The sequence below is a fragment of the Monodelphis domestica genome, chromosome 3, assembly GCF_027887165.1.
Source record: "Monodelphis domestica isolate mMonDom1 chromosome 3, mMonDom1.pri, whole genome shotgun sequence".
Classification (NCBI taxonomy): Eukaryota; Metazoa; Chordata; class Mammalia; order Didelphimorphia; family Didelphidae; genus Monodelphis; species Monodelphis domestica.
In genome coordinates, this window is record NC_077229.1 from 406,337,728 (window position 1) to 406,362,541 (window position 24,814).

Below are 24,814 nucleotides of genomic sequence, written 5' to 3' on the forward strand. Positions count from 1 at the left end.
TTAATGAATAATCTTAACCTGGGAAAGACTGGCTCAAGAAGGCACCTATATCAGAAACCCCTCTACATAAAGAAACAATACTGGCTCTCTCTCTCTCTCTGTACATACAGATGTATGTATGTGTGAGGGGAAAGAGAGGGAGAGAGAGATAAGCAGATAGACAGAAAAACAGACAGATACAGGAGACAGTGACAGAGAAGTGTTGAGAGTCACCCTGGTCAAGCTTTATTAGTCCAGTTGTTCAATTCTCAATAGGAGCAGCCTTATGGTTGGATGTCCTCTTACAAAACTATAAAGTAGGTGAAGAGTTTCTGAAATATTTATTACCCTAACCCACCCTTCCCAAACATATTCTCTTATGTCCTACTCTGTACTTATCTTTCATATTCTATCCTCCATCATCAGATTCACTATCTTTAGAGGAAATCCTCTGAAGACCACAAGGCCACAACAAGGGTGCTAACTCAGAGCTACTCTCCTTCCCAATTCTAATCCAAAGTGCCTTAGTCACAAAATTAATTATTTTTAAATAACTTCTACCAATACCACAGCCCCCATTTAGTATTTTGATATAGTTATTGACCTCATCCCTACTTTTTGTATGAATTACTACCAGCTATAACTTGTCACTTATTCATCCTGTAATTCAACCTATACATTTCAAGAACATTTATTACATCACAAGAAAGAAAATATATTTAACATCTAACCTCAAAGAATTATAAGCTAGTAGAAATAACATTGGATTTGGTTTCCGAGATCAGAGAATACAAATCCAAGTTGTTCTGCATTTCTCAACATGTAGGTGATACCTACTGTGCTCATATATGAGGTCAGCCCTTGTTGTGCTGAGATCTCCTGTCAAAAGCTTCCAAAGTATTTCATTCTTTTAATTTTTTCTCCTTCCTACTCTTTGGTATTGCGAGGGAATTGTATTGATATGTCTTGAAAGTTACTTTTCTTCTCCAAGTTACAAATTTGAGCCGACTAAGAAGATTCCATCATGGGGACCTTTGTAAAATCTTGCTTCTGCTGAGAATCAGCTGAAACTTGCCTCATATGAAGTGACTGAGCCCATCAGGGGCTAGGAGAAAAATCTTTTAAAAAACTGGTCTAGCTTTGGAGACCCCACTACTTTTTATCTGTGTCCTGTTGTTTTCCTCTCTCTCCCTGGTGTGGTAGATAATGGAATCTGTGTTAACCCAGTGCCAAGCAACTTGATAGAAGGTAATCTGCCTTGTGTGAATGATTCCACTAAGTACATTGACCGCTGTTGGGCACATATTAGGTTTGTAATCAGTGATGGCCAAATTGGGAAGCTGGAGAAGTTTATCTTTAGCATTCTCCACTCCTCGTTTCCATCTTCTTCTCTTATTCTTTTCAGTATTCCTTATACTCACTGATCTAAGCCTGATCTAATATCTATTATGTATGTATGTATTCATGCAGACATACAATATATTCATATTTATGTATATTTGTTTTTATACATGTGTACATGTATATGTGACTCTATATGTATATATCTCTATATCTGTCTGTGTAAACATATGTATCTAGGGCTGCTGCCACAGGAGTTTCATTATGTGACTTGAAGGGAGGCAGAATAAGAATCTGTTCCTCTTTTTCCCTCTCTTCTTATCCAATGGAGACTTAATTTCCTACCAGGAGGGACAGCAGGATGTTGGGGTCAGAAGCATGGCTACTCTGTTGTCCTCAAAGAGTAGGTACAGAGTTAGCATTGTATTTATCTCTTCCCATAAATCCTATTTTTTTAGGCAACAGAATATGATGTTCAAATTAAAGCTAAACTGATGGTGATTTCTTTTTGAGGTGAAGGAGAAGAACCCCAAGGTTTGTCTCCCTTTATGTCTAACAATTAACTCCCTTCCCATTAAATACCAGTTCTAAAATGAATACACAGGAAGTAACAAAGAAAAATATTAATCAAACCAATAGCAAAACAGAAACAAGAACATTATACATAAGGGAATATAGACAATATAGAGTGATAGAGCTCTCCCATTACTCAGCTACACAAGGAAAGAGTCCTAGAACTCACCTGAAGGGAAATACCCAGAAATTTCTAATGTAACAAAGTAGAGATACAATATGATGGAGATTGTTAACTCTTTTCATGCTGATCCCTTCCAAGAATCTTTTTCCTTCAGCAACCCAAAGTAGGATTGATATCTTTCATTTTCTCTCTCTAATCCAACAGCCAAAAGAGTCAAAAACACCTAACTCTAAGAAGGTAATCCAGAAGTTTGGAACTCTCCTTTCTCTGTCTTGTCAACTCCACCACACTACTTGTGCAGGCATGGGACATTGATTTCTACCCATGAGGAAAGAGTCCAGTACCAATTAGCACTGGGACTTGGGTTAAATATTTTTGTTCAGTTATTTTTCAGTCATGTCTGACTCTTCATGATGCAATTTAATATTTTCTTAGCAGAGATACTGAAGAGGTGTGCTATTTTCTTCTCCATCTCATTTTATAAGTGAGGAAATTGAGGCAAACACGGTTATGTGGCTTGTTCAGAATCTTACAGCTACTAAGTGTCCGAGGCCATATTTGAACTGAGGAAGATGAATCTTCTTGACTCCACACACAGCACTCTATCCACTATACCACATAGCTGCTCTTTTTATATGTATGTGTGTGTGTGAATATATGCACACACACACACACACACACACACACATATATATATATATATATATATATACATATATTATTGGCAATATGGGGTGTTCAGCAATTTTCTGGAGTTTGGGAGATTAATTTCTATTGGGACAGACGAAATGAGCCAAGACAGATATCCAGAATGTGGAAACACTTTTTCATTATTTGAGGGAATAACTAGAAGTCAATGAGAACTGAAGGAGATGTGAGCCATAGGGCTAGTGAAGCAGGGTGGAGAAAGAACTACAGTAAGGCATTCTGAAGAGGAATAGTGACTAGAACCATATATGCTGAGAAGTGTTGGAGAAATGGAGAAATATATAACAAGACAGGACTTATAGAGAGTAGCAACAGAAAAAGTATTTGCTGAGAGTAAATAGGAGTAAAAGAAAAACTGAAGAATTTGGAAGGGAGCATTACTCAGGATATTGATCATGTTTGTTCCCTTTTGGGAATGGTTATTCAGGATAGGATTTGATAAGAGTTTTGTTTCTCTTCCATAATTTGTAAATCTATTCATTTTTTTAGTTTTGTTTTGTGATTTTAAGAGGTGATAACTATGCCACAGAAAAGATGGGAGTCAGAAAATGAAGTTATCATTTTTCAGTTTAGAGAAAATCAATAAATCAAAAATGAACTGAAGAAACTGGAATTTTCCCCAAATGCAGCTAGAGTCATCATATAAGGAAGGAGGCAAGTTCAGGGGAAAATGTCCAGGCTGATTTTGCAATTATTAAGTGGTCAAAAGATATAAACAGGCAGTTCTCAAAGGAAGAAATTCAAGCTATTAATACTCACATGAACAAAAATTTTCCAAATTATTAATAATTAGAAAAATGAAAAGTAATGCAACTTGAGGTTTCAACTCACATCAGAATGGCAATAATGCCAAAAAATAAAATGGCAAATGCTGGAGGGACTTTGAGAAAGCAGGCACATTAATCCCTTGCCAATTAAGTTGTGAATAGATTCAGCCATTATATAAAGCAATTGGGAATTATGGCCCCAATATCATTTTACTGGATCTCAAAGAGGCCTAAAAAGAAGGAAAGAACTTATATGTACAAAAAACATATAGCAACTCTTTTTGGGGGAGTGGCAAATAAATAAAAAGTAAGAGGTGGGGGTAGTTCTTATCAATTGGGGGTGACTGACCAAATTATAATATATGAATAAATGGAATATAGTTGTCCCCCAAAAAAATGGATGAAGGAGTGAATTCAGAAAACCTGAGAATACTCGAGTGAACTTAAACTGAGTGAAATGGGTAGAATCAGGAGATTAATTTATACAATGACTTTAATATCAGGGGAAAAAAACACCTTTGAAACACTTAAGATCTTTGATCAAAGAAAAATTAAACAAAATTTCAGCTCTACTAAGCAAACTAAGGGAGTTTGACAAACAGGAAATTTCATTTTACCCTTAAAATAACAAAAATAAATATACAAATGAACTCCAAGAACAAAGATTCTCAAATAATTTAATGGAATATTTATTAAATGTATATTCTATATAAGACTTATTCAAATTTCATACCCTAATATTTCAGCATTGCCTGGAGGGTCTCAAAACTATATTAGATTTTTTTATAAAGCTCTTCCCTGTCCTACTGATTAAGGAAGACCTTGAATATGGATCTTTTGACAAACTAAACACACATTATTTGAGGACTAGACAAGTTAAACTCAGAAAGTCTCATTAATGGATCGGCAGTCACTGACCAAATGATTGACTTTCAACAGAATAAATACTGGCCAACTAAGGCCAGGAAGGGTTGGAATCTATGGCTTACTTTTGACATTATAGATTCTTGAGGTAAAAATCATTTGTGGAGGAGGGCTTGGGCTAAGCCCTGGGAGATATGACTTGGGGAAAAGAAAAGGCAAGTTTTATGCCCGTTGGCCTTATTAATGCTTCATTAAAGAGTCAGTTCTAGGTATTCAGCCTTTCATAGAGGATAGAATATTTCATTCCCCTTTCATTTACATATGATGCCCAGAAACTCCTGAGCTTCTGAAATTTTTATTAAGAAATTCAGATATTCTAGCAGTCATTTAGAAATGCCCTAGTTTCTATTAACACTGTCAAATTCTTTATCCTCTCTTCCTGTTTCTCTTTTCCTTTCATCTTGCCTTCACCCCTACCTGAAGCACCTTCCAATTGGCTCTCTCTTTTCCACCTCCTGCCCTATGTCTACGTGGTTTGGGTCCCAACTGGGAAGCTGCTACTTTCATCAGCAAAACCGGGAAGTTAGCAAAGCGCATCATCGGGATGTCCAGCTTCACCCTTCTTGCCCCCATCACTTTCAATTCCCCTCTGACGCGTCTCTTCCCTCCCCCTGAAGTGAGTTTGTCCAAGGTCAAAGGGCAAATACTGACCAGGTTGACTTCAACTAAAAGTCTGGGCCAGGACACAAGGTCTGATTCCTGATTCTCACAAATCAGAATATTCTGAAACTTTTCCACAGTGTCCTGGTGTGAAGTGGATGGCAAAGGACCTGGGAGTGAGTGAGTGAGTGAGTGGAAAAGTTTCACTTGGGTTTGTTCTGTGCTTAGCAAAAAGGGCAGGAGAAGGAAGGACAGGAAGGCATGTCGAGAGAGAGAGAGCAAAGGACATAACCCTCTTTCCGTCTACGCATGGGAAATCCATTTAATGTCTTTCATTACCACTCGAAAACTGAACTTACATGTGAACAATAAACTTTAATCTGGTTGACAACAGTTACAAAAAATCGCACTGAAAGCAAGTTTCAGCAGCATGACATACTTTATGACACTTATTAAAAAGACACACTTGTAAGTCAATTAACCTGGCTGAGGGTACATTTTAACTTGTTTTCTAAGAGGAAAGACAGTCACGAAAGGGCAAAGTTTCCATCTAGGAGGTTCTAAGTTGATTTTCTTTTCTTACAAAGTAAAAGACTTTGCCTGAGCCTGAGTAAATGCACGGAAACCGTATGGAAACAGGCTTCCAATGCATAAAAGGTATGAAGGCACGTTGACTGATTATTGTTGTTCAATCATTACAATTGTGTCTGGCACTACATGACCCTATTTAGAATTTTCTTGGCAGAAAATAGAGGGATTGCTATTTCCTGCTCCAGCTCATTTTATAGATGAGCCAAATGGAGTTAAGAGACTTGCTTAGGGTCACTCAGCTAGTAAGTACTTGGGGTCAGATTTGAACTTAGTTTTCCTGATTTCAGGACCCCATGAGGACCCCATGATCTACTCTGCCACATAACTGCCCATCTCCTTAATTTACCAGGGCAGAAAAACAAAACTGAGGCTAGTTTGAAATGATTTTTTTTTAATCAATGAAGCTGCCCCTAGGTGATTGTACTGTCCTTGTTTTCTGAGTTTGTCATTCAGAGAGGCTCAGAGGACGTGTTGAATTGAGGTAAATTGAGTTGAGCTGATGAAGACATGCCTTCGGGGAATGATATGGCCATAGAAAATATGGATATTCACTTCAGTTAGTTAACACACACTTTGGGGCTCTTTCTAGGGATATGAAGGCCAATAGGGAGAAAAAGGAAAGATAACAACAGCAACCTTTATTTTCCTGAAATTATCCCAAAGGGATTCTCCCTAAAATTTAGAGAAACTGAAACCTTTTGTATTGCAAATGTTTTTTATCATAATGAATATATTAAAATTAAAGCTTTCATATTTGGCTGCTTCATCTGTATTCCCCTGAAATAATTTGTAAAACCTGAAGAGGAAGGCAGAGGGGAGTTTTTCATGGGAAAGTGGGTACAATTTTGACTCATTAGTCCTGATCCTGATTGAAATCATGACTAATTCTCTTATTCCTTTTGAAATTGATCTTGTTCTAGACAGTTAACCTCATTGGCACTCAGTTTCCTTACTTGTGAAATTAGGTGACTAAAATACCCAGATTCCTTCAATCTCTACATCTGTGAGTCTAAGATATATATGTAGATAATTATGTATTCCCACATACATGCATATCCACACACACACATATATATTCCTATCATCAAATCATGGCATCACACTTTTTAAATCTTCCCACTATGCACCAAGCATAGAGTCCCATATTCACTAAATGCTAATTGTTGATGCTGATGATCATTCTTATGTATTGAGGACAGAGAGCATACGGAATAGAACTTTTAAATGGAAGAAGATAATTTTATGCCCCCAGATGGTAGTATCACTTTTGTAAGAGAAGAAAGAAGAACTCAGTTTCTACTTTCGATGGGGACTTCCTTTTATTGACTTTTGATATAGTTTAGTGGTTTGTTATTGTTCACCTGACTAGGGGCCAAGTCAATCAGTCAGCAGATATATTAAATGCCAGTTAACTAGAAGCAGCATAGATATAAACTATAGCCTCTCCACTTTTCTGAAGAGATTGTAAATAAGAAGTTCATGAATAAACTGAGCTTGTGTATAATTGCCGTTCGTATTTATATAATGTTTTAAAAAGGAATTTTCTCACAAAATATGTCTTAGAGGTAGATAGGATAAATATAATCCTCTTTTATAAATGAGGAAAATGAATCTCAACTAATTTAAGTGACATACAATATAACAAATCCAGTTAAGTGGTAGAAATAGTAAAGTCGAGATTCCTCATTCTAAGCTCTTTTCCCTTTCACTATACAGTTAAATTTCTAAAGATCTCTTGCATTTTTGTTATTGTTGCTCTGTTTTGATTCTATAATTGTTAGCTTGCTATCTCAAAGTATTAACTGAAAACAAGAGTAAGTGAGGATAAGGGAAAGTTAGAAGTTTGGATTGAGAAAGAAAATGGCATCTTTCTCTGATGAAGGAAGGAAGGATGGAAAAAAGAAATATTAAATAATCACTGACTATGTGCTAAGAACTTTACAAATTTCCATTAATCCTTGAAACACCTCTGAAATTTGAGTGGAAGCCAATTCTCTATTGTACAGGAGAAAAACAATGAGATAGGCCAAATGATATATCCACAGTTACATAGCTAGTTAGTGTTTGATACAGGTTTGAACTCAGTTCTTGATTCCAGATCCACTGTGCTAATAACTAAGCAATCTTTAAATACACAAAAGGATGAATAATAAGGTAAACTATTTATTGAAATTAAGAGTTGAACTTAATATAAAATAATATTTTAAATTTCATTAAACATAATTTTTATCAATTGGCATTTAAAATAATTTAGTTGTTATTAATTTGTGAAGGTGGGGAAAATTATCTATTCTCACTCAGAAGTAAAGTCTATAAGACAGGACATTTGTTTACAATTAACTCTGAAGAGATGACATATATTTATTGTAAAGTGGAAATCTTGTTAAACTCCATTTTGGTTTCCACTCCTTGGGAAAATAGGGAGAAAAAGTTTCATTTTAAATGCTTTTAATTGATATAAATATTTCTTTTAATAATATTTTGCTTTTACTTTTTGTTGGTCTCTATTACTTCCCAATAATTTGTTATAGCCCTAAAACCCTCAACACGTTTCAAAAATATAGTTGAAACAATATCACAATACAATCTGACAGCATATATACAACATTCCCCACTTGCAGTCTACCATTATGTTGGTAAATGAAACTTTTTTGAGGATGATTCCTCTGGAGCCAATATTGATTATTCCATTTCATCTAAATTCTGACTTCTTTCAGAGTTGCTTGGATTTGCATCAGTGTGTTGGTTCATTTTGTATATTTTTTTTATTTATTATGAGTTCCTCCTCCTATAAATGTTAGTAAGTCTTGCCCCATTTCTCTGAATTCCCCATATTTATGCCTTTTATTACATCTACTATATTCATGAAGTGGTGGTAGGGTATAGTGTTTAGAAAGTTTTTTCTAGGTGCTTGAAAAGCCTGACATCAAATCTCACCTCTAACACTGACTAAGTATATGGCTCTGAACAAGTCCCTTATTCTCACATTCCCACAGGCAATTCTTCAAGAGTATTAATTGAACACAAGGTGTACATTAGTAGAAGCCAGATCTACATTGAGGAGTTACGTATGTGAATAAAATCAGAGAACCAATATGTTTGCAATATTTCTAAGCTTGGTACAATCAAAATATACCAATAGTAAACAGGAACATGCAGAAGACCACACAGTTCAAATGAATTTCTTTTTCCACTTGTACTTTTATGAAAAATCCTTCATGAAAAGAGAAAATACACCTTTCACTGTTTTGATTTGTTTCACTTTTGTCATCTGAGAACTTCCTATTCATATCCTTTGACCATTTATCAATAGGAGAATGCTTTGTATTCTGATGAATTTGAGGCAATTCTCAATAAATTTGAAGAATGAGAACTTTTTCAGACACTTACTATAAAATTTTTCTTCCTTTTTTTTGTTTGTTTCCCTTCTAGTTGTGGTTGCATTGATTCTATTAGTAAAAAAACTTTTTAATTTAATGTAATCAAAATTATTCTTTCTGCTTCTCATGATGGTTGCTCTGTTTTCTTTAGTCATAAAATATTTGATATTGATTACTTAAATGTGTACATTGATCCACTTTTTTATTTCTTAGTCAAGAGTAGATTGTTTTGATGTTTACCTCTTTACAATATTATTTGAGATCTACCAAAGCTAGGACTTGTTCCTTCATTTATTTTTCATTAATATAATTTTGACCTTTTCTTCTTCCAAATTAATTTTGTTATTATTATTTCTCACTCTATGGAAATTTATTGCTAGATTGGTATGGCACTGATTAGTTATACAAAGGATAGAATTGGCATTTTTCTTATATAGGCTCAGCCTAACCATGAGCAATTAATGTTTTTATGAGTGTTTAGGTCTTACTTTATTCGTATGAAAAATATTTTGTAAATGTGCTTGTAGAATTGCTGTATTTGTTTTGGTAGGTAGACATTCAGGTATTTTATATTGTCTACAGTTATTTTTGAAATTTATTAATTTATATATTGTTAAAATATTTTTCCATGGTTACATTATTTAAGTTCTCTCACTCCCTTCTTCCCTCTCCCCTTCCAGAGCTGATAGTAAAATTCCACTGGGTTATGCATATATTATCACTGGATACCTATTTCCATATTATTCAGTTTTTGTAATAGAATAATCTTTTAAAACCAAAACCCCACATTCTATACCCATATAAGTAAGTGATAAATCATGTTTTTCTTCTCCACAATTCTTTCTCTGGATGTGGATAGCATTCTTTCTCATAAGTCCCTCAGGATTGTCCTGAATCATTGCATTGCTATTAGTAGCAAATGTATTACATTTGATCATCTGATAATGTTTTAGTTAGTGTACAACATTCTCTTGGTTTTGCACATTTCACTCTGCATTAGTTCATGAAGGTCTTCCCAGTTTTATAGAAAACAAGCAGTTCATAATTCCTCAAAGTACAAGTATCCCATCACCATCATATACCACAGTTTGTTCAGCCATTCCCCAATTGAGGGATACCCCCTCATTTTCCAATTTTTACCACCACAAAAAGTGCAAGTATAAATATTTTTGTATAAACTTTTTTTTTTAACTTTTGGCAGTACAAACCTAGTAGTGGTATTGGTGGCTCAAGGGACATACATTTTTTTTTATATCCAAAGTATGGTTTTATTCAAGACTACAGCAGGATTTTACATAAGTGTTAGTGGTTTTTGACAGTGATATTTTGAAAAGAGTGAAGAAACCCACAAAAAAGTTTTTAAAAAAGTAATATATTAAAATGAATGTACACAGGAAAAAATAAGACATCCGGATGTGTGAGAATCATGCATATAAAAGAGTGGTCCATGGTTGCTATAACTGGGGCATGCTTCAGATCAAGTAATTTTGTTTACCACCTAATACTATCATGGAGGTCTTCTGCTCATTCTTTCCCACATAATGTATACAAATGTGCAGAGTTTTTAACTTATTAAAATAATGACAAAATTTATCCCCTTTGAAACCCATACCAAGAAAAAAATTTAAAATTTACCATATTAGTGAACTTAAAGTAGGTTATCAACATTAGTGAATTCTCAATGATGAGGCCTATTAATGGAAAATGGACAATATCTGGAATCAATGATGAAGGCGAGAGGTAGTTCCATTATTAACAATATCAACATGAAATACCAAGTGAAGGAAGTGACAAGAATATCAATCTTAATATAAGATTTTAGTATAAGACAGGATATAATAACATGCTAAATACACTATCACCATGACATTGACCTGTGAGTGGAAACATAGGTTCTGGGCTCATGATGACCAATTCTATGATGTTCAAATATTTTAATAGAAAACAAGGAAAAGTGTTTTGAAAGATAGTAGTGTGAATGAATTGATGCATCTAATGATACAAAGCAATTTTTAAAGCAAATTCTCAAATTTCAAATGTGAAGAGAGTCATTACTAATGCTAAACTATGTCAGCTTAACCAGTGGACACCAATTAGGCAAGGACCAATTGAATTCATCATAATCTTTAAGGATTTTCAACTGTTGGTTAACCCAACCACATGAATAATGACCTGATATAAAACACTCCTATCATCATCCAAAGGACTCCATTATAACTAATCAAGTCAAAATAATTTTTCCAATACTAGGAGGCTACATTTGGTCAAGTGTCTGAAGCAGCATTTGAATTCATAGATATAGGTTGCTGGAAAGTTTTTGAATCTGTAGTTTTAAATAATTGTCAATTATTTGACATAATGAAATTTCTAGAAGTATAATGTTTATCAGTAAGTGAAATGTTGATTGCTAGTCATGAAGATGTGAAATCCAGATAAACAAAAAACTGCATATATGTCTTCTCAATGAAATTCTTTTAAAATTTTACTAAAATTTAAAGTTTTTATTTAAAAATATCCACATGTGACAATGAAATATAGCAAAAAAATGAATATTTTATCCATTATTCTTCACAAACCTAATGGATAAAGTGGTAGAAATTATTTTTAAAAAGAAAAAAATAATCTATTATTGCACTTAAGCACTGACTTAGATCTTGATTTGCTGATTTAGAAAACACATACAGTAAAATTGATAAGATTAAAATACAAAGTTCTCATTTGTAAATATTCATCAGCCATTCTATATAGCATATTTCATAAAGGTTGGATGCAACAGACAGTTAATACAATATCTTTTTTTTCTTTTTACTGAGGGGTGGAACCCACCCAAAATAGATCATAATTTCAGTTCACAGTAATTTTATTTTTTTAATCTAGCAATGTCAATGCAGATTTTTTCTTTCTTTCTGTGCAGCAGTCTACTCTCCCCTACCCCCAGGTACACAACTGAAGTAATACTGGTATGGAGACCTAGCATAGGTTTGGTCATAAGTGTCTGTAGGACTTCAGTAAAGATATTTCCAAATGGAATATTAATGTACTGCTTTAGCTGTGGCCACAAAAACATGCAAAATGACATGGGAAAATGCAATGATGCCATCACTTTTGAAGAACACAATGCCCAAGCAATAAATTAATCCTCTGCAGGCAAGTTCTGGTAGCCTATCAGTGTTATTCATTTATATAACCACCAATGAAGGAGAAAATAACTCAACCACCTTATACTTTTCATGATAAAGAAATACATAAATGGTTCCTTCAGATGCCATGAGTCTGAGAAACCAACACATATGAAATGCCAGGTTTCCAAGTTCAAGGGGATAAAATGAAGAAATAGATCACCATCCTATTGCATATATGAAAACAATGCCCCATTGTCTTTAAGTGACTCTTTCAATGAAACACTGTGAAATACTGTAGAAACTATTTAGAGGGCACACAGGCCTATTCCACAAAGCCATACTGTGATCTTTTCCTAAAAGTCATCTGGTAGTTGATGGAGGAAGGCACTGCCCATGAGAGTAAGAGCAATGAAGAGTGTATAAACAGTAGCTTCGTGCTCAGAACAGGTAAGTATATATCAACTGTTGGCTGGGGCTCAATGGTTCATGAACCACTGGAATCGGCTCTTGAATGGCCTGGATGCTCCAGATGGCTCAAAGGCTCCTCCACCTCAGCTCATGTTCCTCATCTTTGAGGGTTGGGCTCAGGCTGAGCTTACTTACTTACTTACTTACTTACTTACTTACTTACTTACTTACTTACAAGGTAAGCTTACTGAGCTTACAAGGCTGCCCATCCCCATCCCCCACTGGAGATTGCTTTGCTGGGCAGAGGCTGGACAGACAGGGCCAGAGGGAGGGAGACTGGCCTCATCTGGGCAGGCTGGCATGAATTCTTTTACAGCCCTTTAGGCATAATTCCAAATTGCCTTCCAATATGGTTGGATAAATTCACAACTTGACCAGCAATGCCTTAGTGTCCCAATTTTGTTACATCCCTTCCAACATTTATTATTGCCCTTTTCTGTCATATTGGCCAATCTGCTAGGTATGAGATGGTAACTCAGAATCAAGAATTCTTTTAGAATTCTTTTTCATGTGATTACTGATAATTTTGATTTCTTCATCTAAAAACTGCCTATTCATTTCTCTTGACCATTTGTCAAGATTTATTAAACATTTGACATAATTCCTTACATAATAAAGAAATTAGAACTTTGTCAGAGATTTTTTTATGAATTTTTTTTCTGTTTGTTTCTTTTTGTCTAATTTTGTTTGCATTGGTTTTGTTTGTACACAATTTTTTTTAATTCAATATAATCAAGATTATTCATTTTACATCTTATAATGTTCACTATCTCTTGCTTGGTCTTAAATTCATCTACTTCCCATAGATCTGACAGGTATATTATTCTAAGTTCACCTAATTTACTTATAATTTCACTCTATATTTAAGTCATTTACCCATTTTGAATTTATCTTGGTATAAGATGTGAGATGTTGATCTGAACCTAATTTTTATCTTAATGTTTTCCATTTTTCCCAGCAGCTTCTGTCAAATAGTGAATTTTTATCCCCAGAATTAAGGTCTTTAAGTTTTTCAAACACTAGCTTGCTAAGGTCATTTACCTCTAGTCTATTCCATTGATACACCCTTATATCTCTTAGCCAGTATCAGATTGTGTTGATGATTACTGCTTTATAGTACAGTTTACATTTAGAAATTGACTCTACCTACTGTTCAAGTTGTGTTCAGCAGGAGAATCTTATGACTCTTTCTTATTGTTGGGATTGGATTTCTGTCTTTTTTGGAGCACTTTTTAAAGATTGGTATGGAAGGATAGTAAGAAAGGTTTCGGCTTTTGCTGCCCCTAAGCCAACATCTTGACTCTGCCCCTGACTACAGTTATTTTAAATAGAATTTCTATCTCGTTCTTTTGGACTTTTTGGTGGTCAATAGAATTTCTTATGATTTATGTGGGATTTTTATTTATATCCTGCAACTTTTCTAAAGTTAATTGTTTTGATAAGTTTTTTTGTTTATTCTCTAGGTATCTCTATGTATACCATCATATAAACTGCAAAGAGTAATAACTTTGTTTCCTCATTTTCTAATCTAATACTGTCAATTACTTTGTCTTCTCTTATTGCTATAGCTATCATTTCTAGTAAAATATGAAACAGTAGTGGTGATGATGGCTTTCTTGCTTTACCGCTGATTTTATTGGGATGGTATCTATCTTTCCCCATTACAGATAATGCTTGCTGATGGTTTTAGATAGATGCTATTTGTCACTTCAGGGAAAGTTCCATTTGTTCCAGTGTTTTATAATTTTTTTAAAGGAATGGGTGTTATATTTTGTTAAAAGTTTTCCTTGCATCTATTGAGATTATCAAATGGTTTCTTTGGGACAATCAATTATCCTAAAAGGTTTTTTTTTTTGTAATATTGAACAATACCTGTATTTCTGTCATAAATCCACCTCATCATAATATATGATACTTATGAAAAATTCCTATAATTTCCTTGCTAGTATTTTATTTTAAAAATTTGAATCAATATCCATGAGGAATGTTGGTCTATAGTTTTCTTTCTCTGTGTTTGCTCTTCCTAGTTTAGGTATCAACAACTTTTATGTGTCATAAAATGAATTTGGAAGAATTCCTTCTTCCCCCTTTTCCTCAAATAGTCTATATAGAATTGGAATTAATTATTCTTTCAATGTTTTTTGGAATTTATTTTTGAAACCATCTGGTCCTAGAGATTTTTTTAGGGAATTCTTTGATGATTTGTTCAATTTCTTTTTCTGAGATGGGGTGGTTTAAGAGTTCTATTTCCTCTTTTAATCTGTGCAGTTTATATTCTCATAAATATTCAGGTATTTTGCTTAGATTATCAGATTGATTAACATAAGGTTGAGTAAAAACAAACCTCCTCAAACTTGTTTTAATTTTTCTTCATTACTTGTGATTTCAGTTTTTTTTTCATTTTTGAAACTAGTAATTTGTTTCTCTTCTTTCTTAAAAAAAATTAACCAACCATGCCCAAAGGACCATAAAACTATGCATAACATTTGACCCACCGATATTGCTTCTAGATCCCTATTCCCAAAGAGATTTAAAATGGCCTAAGAACCTACCTGTATAAAAATATTTATAGCAGCTATTTTTGTATTAGCAAAGAACTGGAAACTGAAGGAGTATTCATCAATTGGAGCATGGCTAAACTAGTTGTGATATATGTTTGTAATGGGATACTACTGTGCCCAAAGAAATAACAAACAAAATGAACAATAAAAAACCTAGAAAGTAAAGTTGGCAGAACTAGGTTTTATTGATACCACAAATTATCATTCATAAATGCTTTAAATTTATCAGGGGAAAATGAGAGACAGACAGACAGAGACAGAGACAGAGACAGACTGAGATAGAGACAGAGAAAGAAAGAACCAGATAGTCAGAGACAGAAAGACAGGGAGAGAGAGAGAGAGAGAGAGAGAGAGAGAGAGAGAGAGAGAGAGAGAGAGAGAGAGAGAGAGAGAGAGAGAGCAACAGTCAAATGGACAGACAAAGACACAGAGACAGAGTAAATACATGGGAATTCAAGGGGGAAAGTACTAGCAGATGTGACATTTAATCTTTGAAAGAGTAAGGAGTGACTGAAGTTTCTTGTGAGTAGGGGAGTGATGTAATTAGACCTGCTCTTTCAGAAGAACTCAGTGACTCATATAGTCTGGATTGCAGAGGTTAAAGATTTGAGCTAAGGGAAAAAATTAGAAGATTATTCCATTAGTCCAGAAAAAATTGGTGAGGATCTAGGTTGGTGACTCTGTGAATGGACAGAAGTACCAATGTGAAAGTTATGATAGAGGGAGAACTAGAATTGTCTAATGATTCACAATAGTCAGGAGGGAAGTCATGGACAATGAAGACAAAAGATATCTCCAAAACATGAATCTGAGTGTCTTGAAACATGATTGTGTCTTAATTTAAGGAAGTTCATATGAGGAATAAGTAAAAAGGTAAAGATAATGAAGTTGTAGTCATGTTGATATTGACATGTCTCTGGTACAGATATTGAAAATGTTCAATAAAAATCCAGACTATAGTTAGGTTCTTTTGTTCTCAACAATGTGGTGATTGATTTTCATCAGTTAAAAGTTCTTAAGAAGTGTAAGGAATTATTGAGTTGAAAATTTTGAAAAAACAACATGAGACTGCTAGGTCCAGAGTCATGAAAACTTGAGTTTAAAAACCTACATATTCAGAGAAAGGACAAATGAAATATCACATTATTGTAATGATGGAAGAGGAATTTTTTTTCTACTTCAACTACACTAAAGACTAAAACAAACAAACAAAAAACAAATCAGTAACAATGACAATGAAACAATAACAGGGGGATTATGAGCCAGATATAAAATAACTAAAACTAAATTTTTTTAAACCCTTACCTTCCATCTTGGAGTCAATATTGTGTATTGGCTCCAAGGCAGAAGAATGGTAAGGGCTAGGCAATGGGGGGTCAAGTGACTTGCCCAGGGTCACACAGCTAGGAAGTGGCTGAGGCCAGATTTAAACCTATAAAGCTAAATTTTAAAAAAGAGAAGCATTGGTCAAGTTGAAAACAAATTTTCAAAAATATGAAATAATATTAAAGTTAAACTCTTAAAGCCCACACTCAGAACTCCATCCTCTAACAAGTTTCCTATGTGAAACACAATAAACATAATAAATATTTTAGGGCTGTATTTTAGAATCTGACTATAAGGTTTCCTTCCCAGCATCCCCTCCTCCAATAGTCATGGAAATAGCTCAGTCTGCAGATACTACCTACACAAGATGAGGCTTTCATATTCTATGATATTCATTTAAAACTATTTTTTAATTTTTCTCAAAGATTATATGTTGATATAATTATAATATTTGTTTTCTGACATTTTACAATCCATGTTCTCTCCCTCACACTGATCCCTTACCTCTCCCTAGAAAAACAGGCAATATGATATAGGTCATGCATATATTATCATATAATTTATATTTCTATGGTTGTCATGTTGTGAAAGAAGTCATATTGTTTATACTTAGAGAAAAAAATCATAAGCAAAGAGTAGATAAAGCTAAATGTATTTAGCATTTACATTCTATATTATATAGCAAATTTCTGGGAACATGAGGGATTCTCTTGATTTCTTGGAAGAATTGTATCTGAGAGAGTGATTAGTCAACTGAAAAACAAAAGGTAAGCATCTGGAATTTAAATGGCAGGATTTATTATTAGAATAAGAATTAGAATTCTCTTAGGCAAGAGACAAGGGGACAAGAAATTATATATATGTATATATATATATATATGAATATATATTTGCAATTGTGAAAACTATCCTTTTAGACAAAATTAGAAGGTCTCTTACCAAAGGAGGGCAAGAAGAGTTTGAAAAATTGTATGAAACTATCTACTTTACTGTATCCTTATGTAAAGTTTATGGACTTTCTAATATTAGGCCACCATGAGATAAGGGATTTCTATAGTGCTAGTCCATAAAAATATTGTGAAATTATTATGGTATTAGTCAAAAAATAAAAAAGGTACATTGATAGAATAAATTAGATAAGGAATAATTAGAAATAATTGAATTAAACAATCTAGTGTTTGAAAAATTTAAAAACATTTCCATATGGATAGACATTACTTAGAAAAACTACAGAAATAAGGATAACCCCAATATCATAAATTATATTCTACAATAAATTCAATATGAATACCTTATTTTAATACTGAAGATATTTCTAAGAAATTACAGAATATAAGTATGTGGCTGTGTATGTGTGTACACATATATGCACACATCTGTATATGTACCTGTATTTATATGAAGATGTGTCTCTAAAGAACCAAAGAGATGAAATTAAAAATGCTAAGAGATTATTTTGATGATACGAAATTTTAAAAAGCTTTTGCAAAAAAGTATTTCATCTGAATTAGGGAGAGTGGGAAAAAATTATGTATCAGATTTCTCAGCTAATATTTATAGAAATACACAGTGTTCACAATTCACAAAGTCTATGTGAAGATCTTGATTGAATTAGGTTTTTTTTAGTTCATTAGGATTCTCTATGTATATCATCATATCATTAAATCATCACACATGAATATAATGGCAATCTCTTCACCTTAAGAAATTATGAATATGTAGAATTCAGAGAAACATTAGAAGACTTATGTGAACTGATGCAGAGTTGAGTAAGTACAATCAGGTAAATAATATACTCAATGACTTCCACAAAGTAATATGAAAAGAAAAAAGAAATGAAACTGACAACTTGGACCTGAATTGGTACAGATAAATGCAAATTCCTTTCTTCACTAGAGAGGTGTAGAACTCTGAATGTTAAATCATAACTATGCTATTTTAAACAATATCTATCTGGTGGTTTGTTTTCTTGAACATCTACTAAAATATGTTATAAGACATATTTCACCAAGGAGGGGAGAAGAAAAATATTCAGAAATAAATGTAATTAAAAAACAAAACAAAATACCCTAAATTTAAGAAGGGATAAGAATAGGGATAAGAAAATTATGAGTTGTTGTGTCTTTTTTTATCTTAGAAAGATTCATCACAAATAAATTCCTCTAAATCAAAGAGAGGAGTTAATGTGTGAGGAAAAGGGATAGTATTGAATTACATTCTTATCTACCTTAGGCAGGGAAGGGATAAAAAGAAAATAACAAAGCACAAAATAAAGCCTAAAAAAAAATCTGGTGCTTTATTTTATAAATGAATGGATGATGGTGGTGGTATTATCTGTGGGAGGAGAAATTTATTGTTTCAAATAGAAGAAGTAACAGGGATCCAGTTGTTATAGTCTCGAGATAACATAGTTAAGTTCTACTCTGATATCTATAATCACATGAATGTGACTCTGGATACTTGAAGACACTAACAGAATACAAATTTTAGAATATTCTACCAGACTGGAAAATTTAAGTGTGTCATTGACAGCAATGCAAATATGCTTTCATAAGGCTCCAAAGTAAGCAAAGAGGAAAATTACTTAATAGGTAGCCATCGGCTACTAACATGTGTGGTTATAGCACATCATGAAATCATTTAAAAAACATAATTCTTAGACCTGTGCAACTCATTTTAGATTTTTTGTGATGGTAATAGAGTGATTGAAATTAGGTGGAATTGTGCTAAAAAGCAAAGTTTTGGGATAGTCAATAACTTTTTATAGTATTTGTACTCTTAGTATGAACTCCTTGCCTAATACAACTGAGAGTGGAATTTACTGAATCGTATCAATATTGATGGTTTCCCTAAAATAAAGGAAACTAATACATAAATGAAAGAATAATGATGAGAAAAGGCTCACAAATTCTGACAAATCAATTGTTAAGCTAGTCACTGATAATCAAAAATGACAAGTGGACAGTAGAAGTGGGAAAAATAGTGGTTTTAATAATCTTATCCAAAACCTTAACAATTGAAAAAAGTTTCATAAACTAGTCATCAGTTCTAGTACGTACTTGCCAAATCAATAGATGTGAATGCCAAAAATAACAATACGTTGACAAAATACATGCTTGTTTATAAAACATTATGAGGTTGAGGGATAATTAGGAATAGCCCCATCTCATCCAGTAGAGAGAAGTAGTGGGACTTCTGAAAAGGAACAATCATTCAAATGGAATTTAAGTATAAAAATGGAAAGATGATTAAAAAAAACACAAGAAAATAGAAAAGATTTTTGAAAGTACTTTAATATTTTATTTTCTCCATCAAGTAGATTGAAATCCCACACTTGAGTCTCAGCACCATAGCCCCAGATGCTTATGGTGGGATTGGGAAACACAGTGTGAACAAAGATGGGAAAACCTGGTATATTGATAAAGGAATGGTATGTTAGAGGGTATATACTTGTGACGTTCTGGAAGGATTCATAATTAATCTAAGAGTTGAAGATATCATTGGGAAAGAAAAAAATATGGAAATATATTACTATAAAAGAAAAAAATATATTACTATAAAAGAAAATTACCTATATACCTGGTTGTTAAGTTGATCAGTCATGTCCAACTCTTTGTGATTCCAGGCAGAAATAATGTAGTCATTTACCATTTCCTTCTTCAGTGGATTAAGGCAAATAAGTAGAATGACTTGCCTAGATTCACAGAACTAGTAAATTTCTGAACCTCTATTTGAACTCAGTTTTCCTGACTCCAGATCTAGTGCTCTATACACTGCATCACAAAGCTGCCTCCAACATATATAGCTACTCTTCAACATACAAATATGAACAACATACAAAATATGAAGCACCTAAACAAGGATTGAATACAACTTTGAGCAAGCTAAGAATAAGGAAGCATCAAGTTTTTGTAAGTGATATAAAATTCCAGACCAAATTTTGATGATTTTTATTTAATTTAAAATATGAAAAATAGGAATTCTGGTCAGGATGGCAGCTTAGAGAAAGCTAAAGTTCAGAGCTCCAGAAACCCTTCCTTATCGATCTCAAACTGAATGCTCCTAGGGCACTGAAATTCAAAACAAACAACAGAATAGACCCTGGGAACACTCCTCCTGGACCTGGATCAAAAGGTATGGCCCCCCAAAAGTCAGAACCCGAGATCACTCGGATCTAAGGGGTAGGCAAAAGGGAGGTCCCAGGACCCATCCCCCACAACCCAGAGCTCTGAATCTGAGGCAGCAGTAGGAACCTCAGGGCAGGCAAAAGGGACTCGGGAGCCGGCTATTCTGAAGGCCGCACCCTGAAAACAACCTGAGCCAGTCGCGGGGGCACCCAGACAGCAGGGAAACAGAGAGAGATGGGGGAAGCCTGTAGACCCCCGGCCAGATCCTTCGATCTGACTCTCACCGAAAGTCCCTGCCTCAAGGCATACACAGTCTGAGGTTAATTCTATCACCAGCCCTTGAAGCTCTGGGAAGCCACGGCCCCTCCCCCTCAGAGTGCAGGCTCCTCTGGCCAGCAAAGGCATTGAAATACATCTGAGAGTGTCAAGCCAGGCGCAGAGCATAGAAGTAAGGATACAGAGAAGAATTGGGGGGGGGGGGCTTGAGGAGGGTAGTAACACCAAAACACTGAAACACAAGAAATTCCAGGCTTCCTGGGGAAGACAGACAACTTGCCTGGGGCTAAAGGCACTGAACACCAGACAGATAACAGAAGAGCCAGCCCCCCTCACTCAGATAGAAATGGCAAACAGCACAGAAGCAAAAAAGCCTAAAAACAACATGAAAAACAAGAAGGGGGCAACTTTGGACACATTTTATGGAGCAAAAATACAAAATACAGAGGAGATAGAAGAGGAATCACAAGCAAATGCACCGAAACCTTCCAAAGGAAATGGAAACTCTCCACAAACTTTTGAAGAATTTGAATCAAAAATGATCAAAAAGATGGAAGCCTTCTGGCAGGAAAAGTGGGAATTAATGCAAAAGAATTTCACACAACTACAACACCGGTTTGACCAAACTGAAAAGGAAAACAAGGCTTTAAAGGGCAGAATTAGGCAACTGGAAGACAACGAGCAGGTAAAAGAGCAAGAATCAAGAAAGCAAAGCCAAAAGATCAAGAAATTAGAAGAGAACATAAAATATCTCACTGACAAGCTGACAGACTTGGAAAATAGAGGAAGAAGAGATAATTTAAGAATAATTGGACTACCAGAAAATCCAGAAATAAACAGCAAACTTGACATCATAATACAAGATATAATCAAAGAAAATTGCCCAGAGATTCTAGAACAAGGGGGAAATACAGCCACTGAAAGAGCTCACAGAACATCCTCTACACTAAATCCCCAAAAGACAACTCCCAGGAATGTAATTGCCAAATTCCAAAGCTTTCAAACAAAAGAAAAAATTGTACAAGAAGCCAGAAAAAGACAATTTAGATATAAAGGAATGCCAATCAGGGTCACACAAGACCTTGCAAGTACTACCCTGAATGACTATAAGGCATGGAACATGATCTTCAGAAAGGCAAGAGAGCTGGGTCTTCAACCAAGAATCAGCTATCCAGCAAAACTGACTATATACTACCAAGGGAAAGTATGGGCATTCAACAAAATAGAAGATTTCCAACATTTTGCAAAGAAAATACCAGACCTCAGTGGAAAGTTCGATATCGAAAAACAAAGAGCATGGAATACCTGAAAAAGTAGATATGATGGAAAGGGAAAAGGAGAAAATTGTTATCTTTTAATTTATTCAAACTCTCTTCTATAAGGACTACATTTATATCAATCTATATATATTAATATATGGAAATGTAATGTGTAAATAGGGGGAATCAAATAGAATAATCTTTCTCACACAAAGATTCACATGGGAAGGGGAGGGGAAGAAAACTCCTATAAGAAGGAGAGGAAGAGAGTTTTTACTTAAACCTTACTCTCAGGGAAATCAACTCTGAGAGGGAAAAACATCCAGATCCATTGGGATCTTGAATTCTATCTTACCCAACAAGGGTAGGGAGAAGGGAAAACCAAGCGGAAGAGGGGGAAGGGAAAACAAAAGGGGAGGGAAGGAGAGGGGGGAGGGAGAGGGAACAAAAAGGGAGGGGCTAGAAAGGGAAACATATCAAGGGAGGGGACAAGGGGGACTGATTTAAAGTAAATCACTGGATTAAAAAGTTAGAGCTAAAGAAGAAAGGTTAGAATTAGGGAAGGATATCAAAATGCCAGAGAATTCACAAGTCACAATCATAACTTTGAACGTGAATGGGATGAACTCACCCATAAAATGTAGACGAATCGTAGAATGGGTTAGAATCCAAAACCCTACCATATGTTGTCTTCAAGAAACACACATGAGGCGGGTAGACACCCACAATGTCAGAATTAAAGGATGGAGTAAAACCTTCTAGGCCTCAACTGATAGAAAGAAGGCAGGAATTGCAATCATGATATCTGATAAAGCCAAAGCAAAAATAGACCTGATTAAATGGGATAGGGAAGATAATTATATTTTGTTAAAAGGGACTTTAGATAATGAGGAAATATCACTAATCAACATATATGCACCAAATAATATAGCACCCAAATTTCTAATGGAGAAACTAGGAGAATTAAAGGAAGAAATAGACAGAAAAACAATATTAGTGGGAGATTTGAACCAACCATTATCAAATTTAGATGAATCAAATCAAAAAATAAATAAGAAAGAGGTAAAAGATGTGAATGAAATCTTAAAAAAAAATTAGAGTTAATAGACATATGGAGAAAAATAAATAAGGACAAAAAGGAATACACCTTCTTCTCAGCACCGCATGGCACATTCACAAAGATTGACCATACACTAGGTCACAGAAACATGGCATACAAATGCAGAACAGCAGAAATAATAAATTCAGCCTTTTCAGATCACAAGGCAATAAAAATTATGATCAGTAACGGTACGTGGAAAACCAAATCAAAAATTAATTGGAAATTAAACAATATGATACTCCAAAATTGGTTAATTAAAGAACAAATCTTAGAAACAATTAATAATTTCATTTAAGAAAATGACAATGATGAGACATCCTCTCAAAACCTATGGAATACAGCCAAAGCCATACTCAGGGGGAAATTTATATCCCTAAGTGCATATATTAACAAACTAGGGAGAGCAGAGATCAATCAATTGGAAATGCAAATAAAAAAACTCAAAAGCGATCAAATTAAAAATCTCCAGTAGAAAACCAAACTAGAAATCCTAAAAATTAAGGGAGAAATTAATAAAATAGAAAGTGATAGAACTATTGATTTAATAAATAAGAGTAGAAGCTGGTACTTTGAAAAAACAAACAAAATAGACAAAGTACTGGTCAATCTAATTAAAAAAAGGAAAGAAGAAAAGCAAATTAACAGCATCAAAGATGAAAAGGGAGACATCACCTCCAATGAAGAGGAAATCAAGGCAATCATTAAAAATTACTTTGCCCAATTATATGGCAATAAATACAGCAGTCTAGGCGATATGGATAAATATATACAAAAATACAAACTTCCTAGACTAACAGATGAAGAAATAGAATTCTTAAATCATCCCATATCACAAAATGAAATCCAACAGGCCATCAAAGAACTCCCTAAGAAAAAATCCCCAGGGCCCGAGGGATTCACAAGTGAATTCTATCAAACATTCAGAGAATAGTTAATCCCAATACTATACAAACTATTTGACATAATAAGCAAAGAGGGAGTTCTTCCAAATTCCTTTTATGACACAAACATGGTTCTGATCCCAAAGCCAGGCAGGCCAAAAACAGAGAAAGAAAATTATAGACCAATCTCCCTAATGAATATAGATGCAAAAATCTTAAATAGGATACTAGCAAAAAGACTCTAGCAAGTGATCAGAAGAGTCATTCACCATGATCAAGTAGGATTTATACTAGGGATGCAGGGCTGGTTCAATATTAGGAAAACCATCCACATAATTGACCACATCAACACGAAAACCAACAAAAGCCACATGATTATTTCAATAGATGCAGAAAAAGCCTTTGATAAAATACAACACCCATTCCTATTAAAAACACTAGAAAGCATAGGAATAGAAGGGTCATTCCTAAAAATAATAAACAGTATATATCTAAAACCATCAACTAATATCATCTGCAATGGGGATAAACTAGATGCATTCCCAATAAGATCTGGAGTGAAACAAGGATGCCCATTATCACCTCTATTATTTGACATTGTACTAGAAACACTAGCAGTAGCAATTAGAAAAGAAAATGAAATTGAAGGCATCAAAATAGGCAAGGAGGAGACCAAGTTATCACTCTTTGCGGATGACATGATGG

General features: G+C 34.3%; 1 pseudogene; it reads right to left on the bottom strand.

Annotated features, from left to right (window-relative positions):
- Nucleotides 1-4,812: 4,812 nt before the first annotated feature.
- LOC100617909 (monocyte to macrophage differentiation factor-like) overlaps nucleotides 4,813-24,814 on the bottom strand; it is a 31,206-nt pseudogene continuing 11,204 nt past the window's right edge.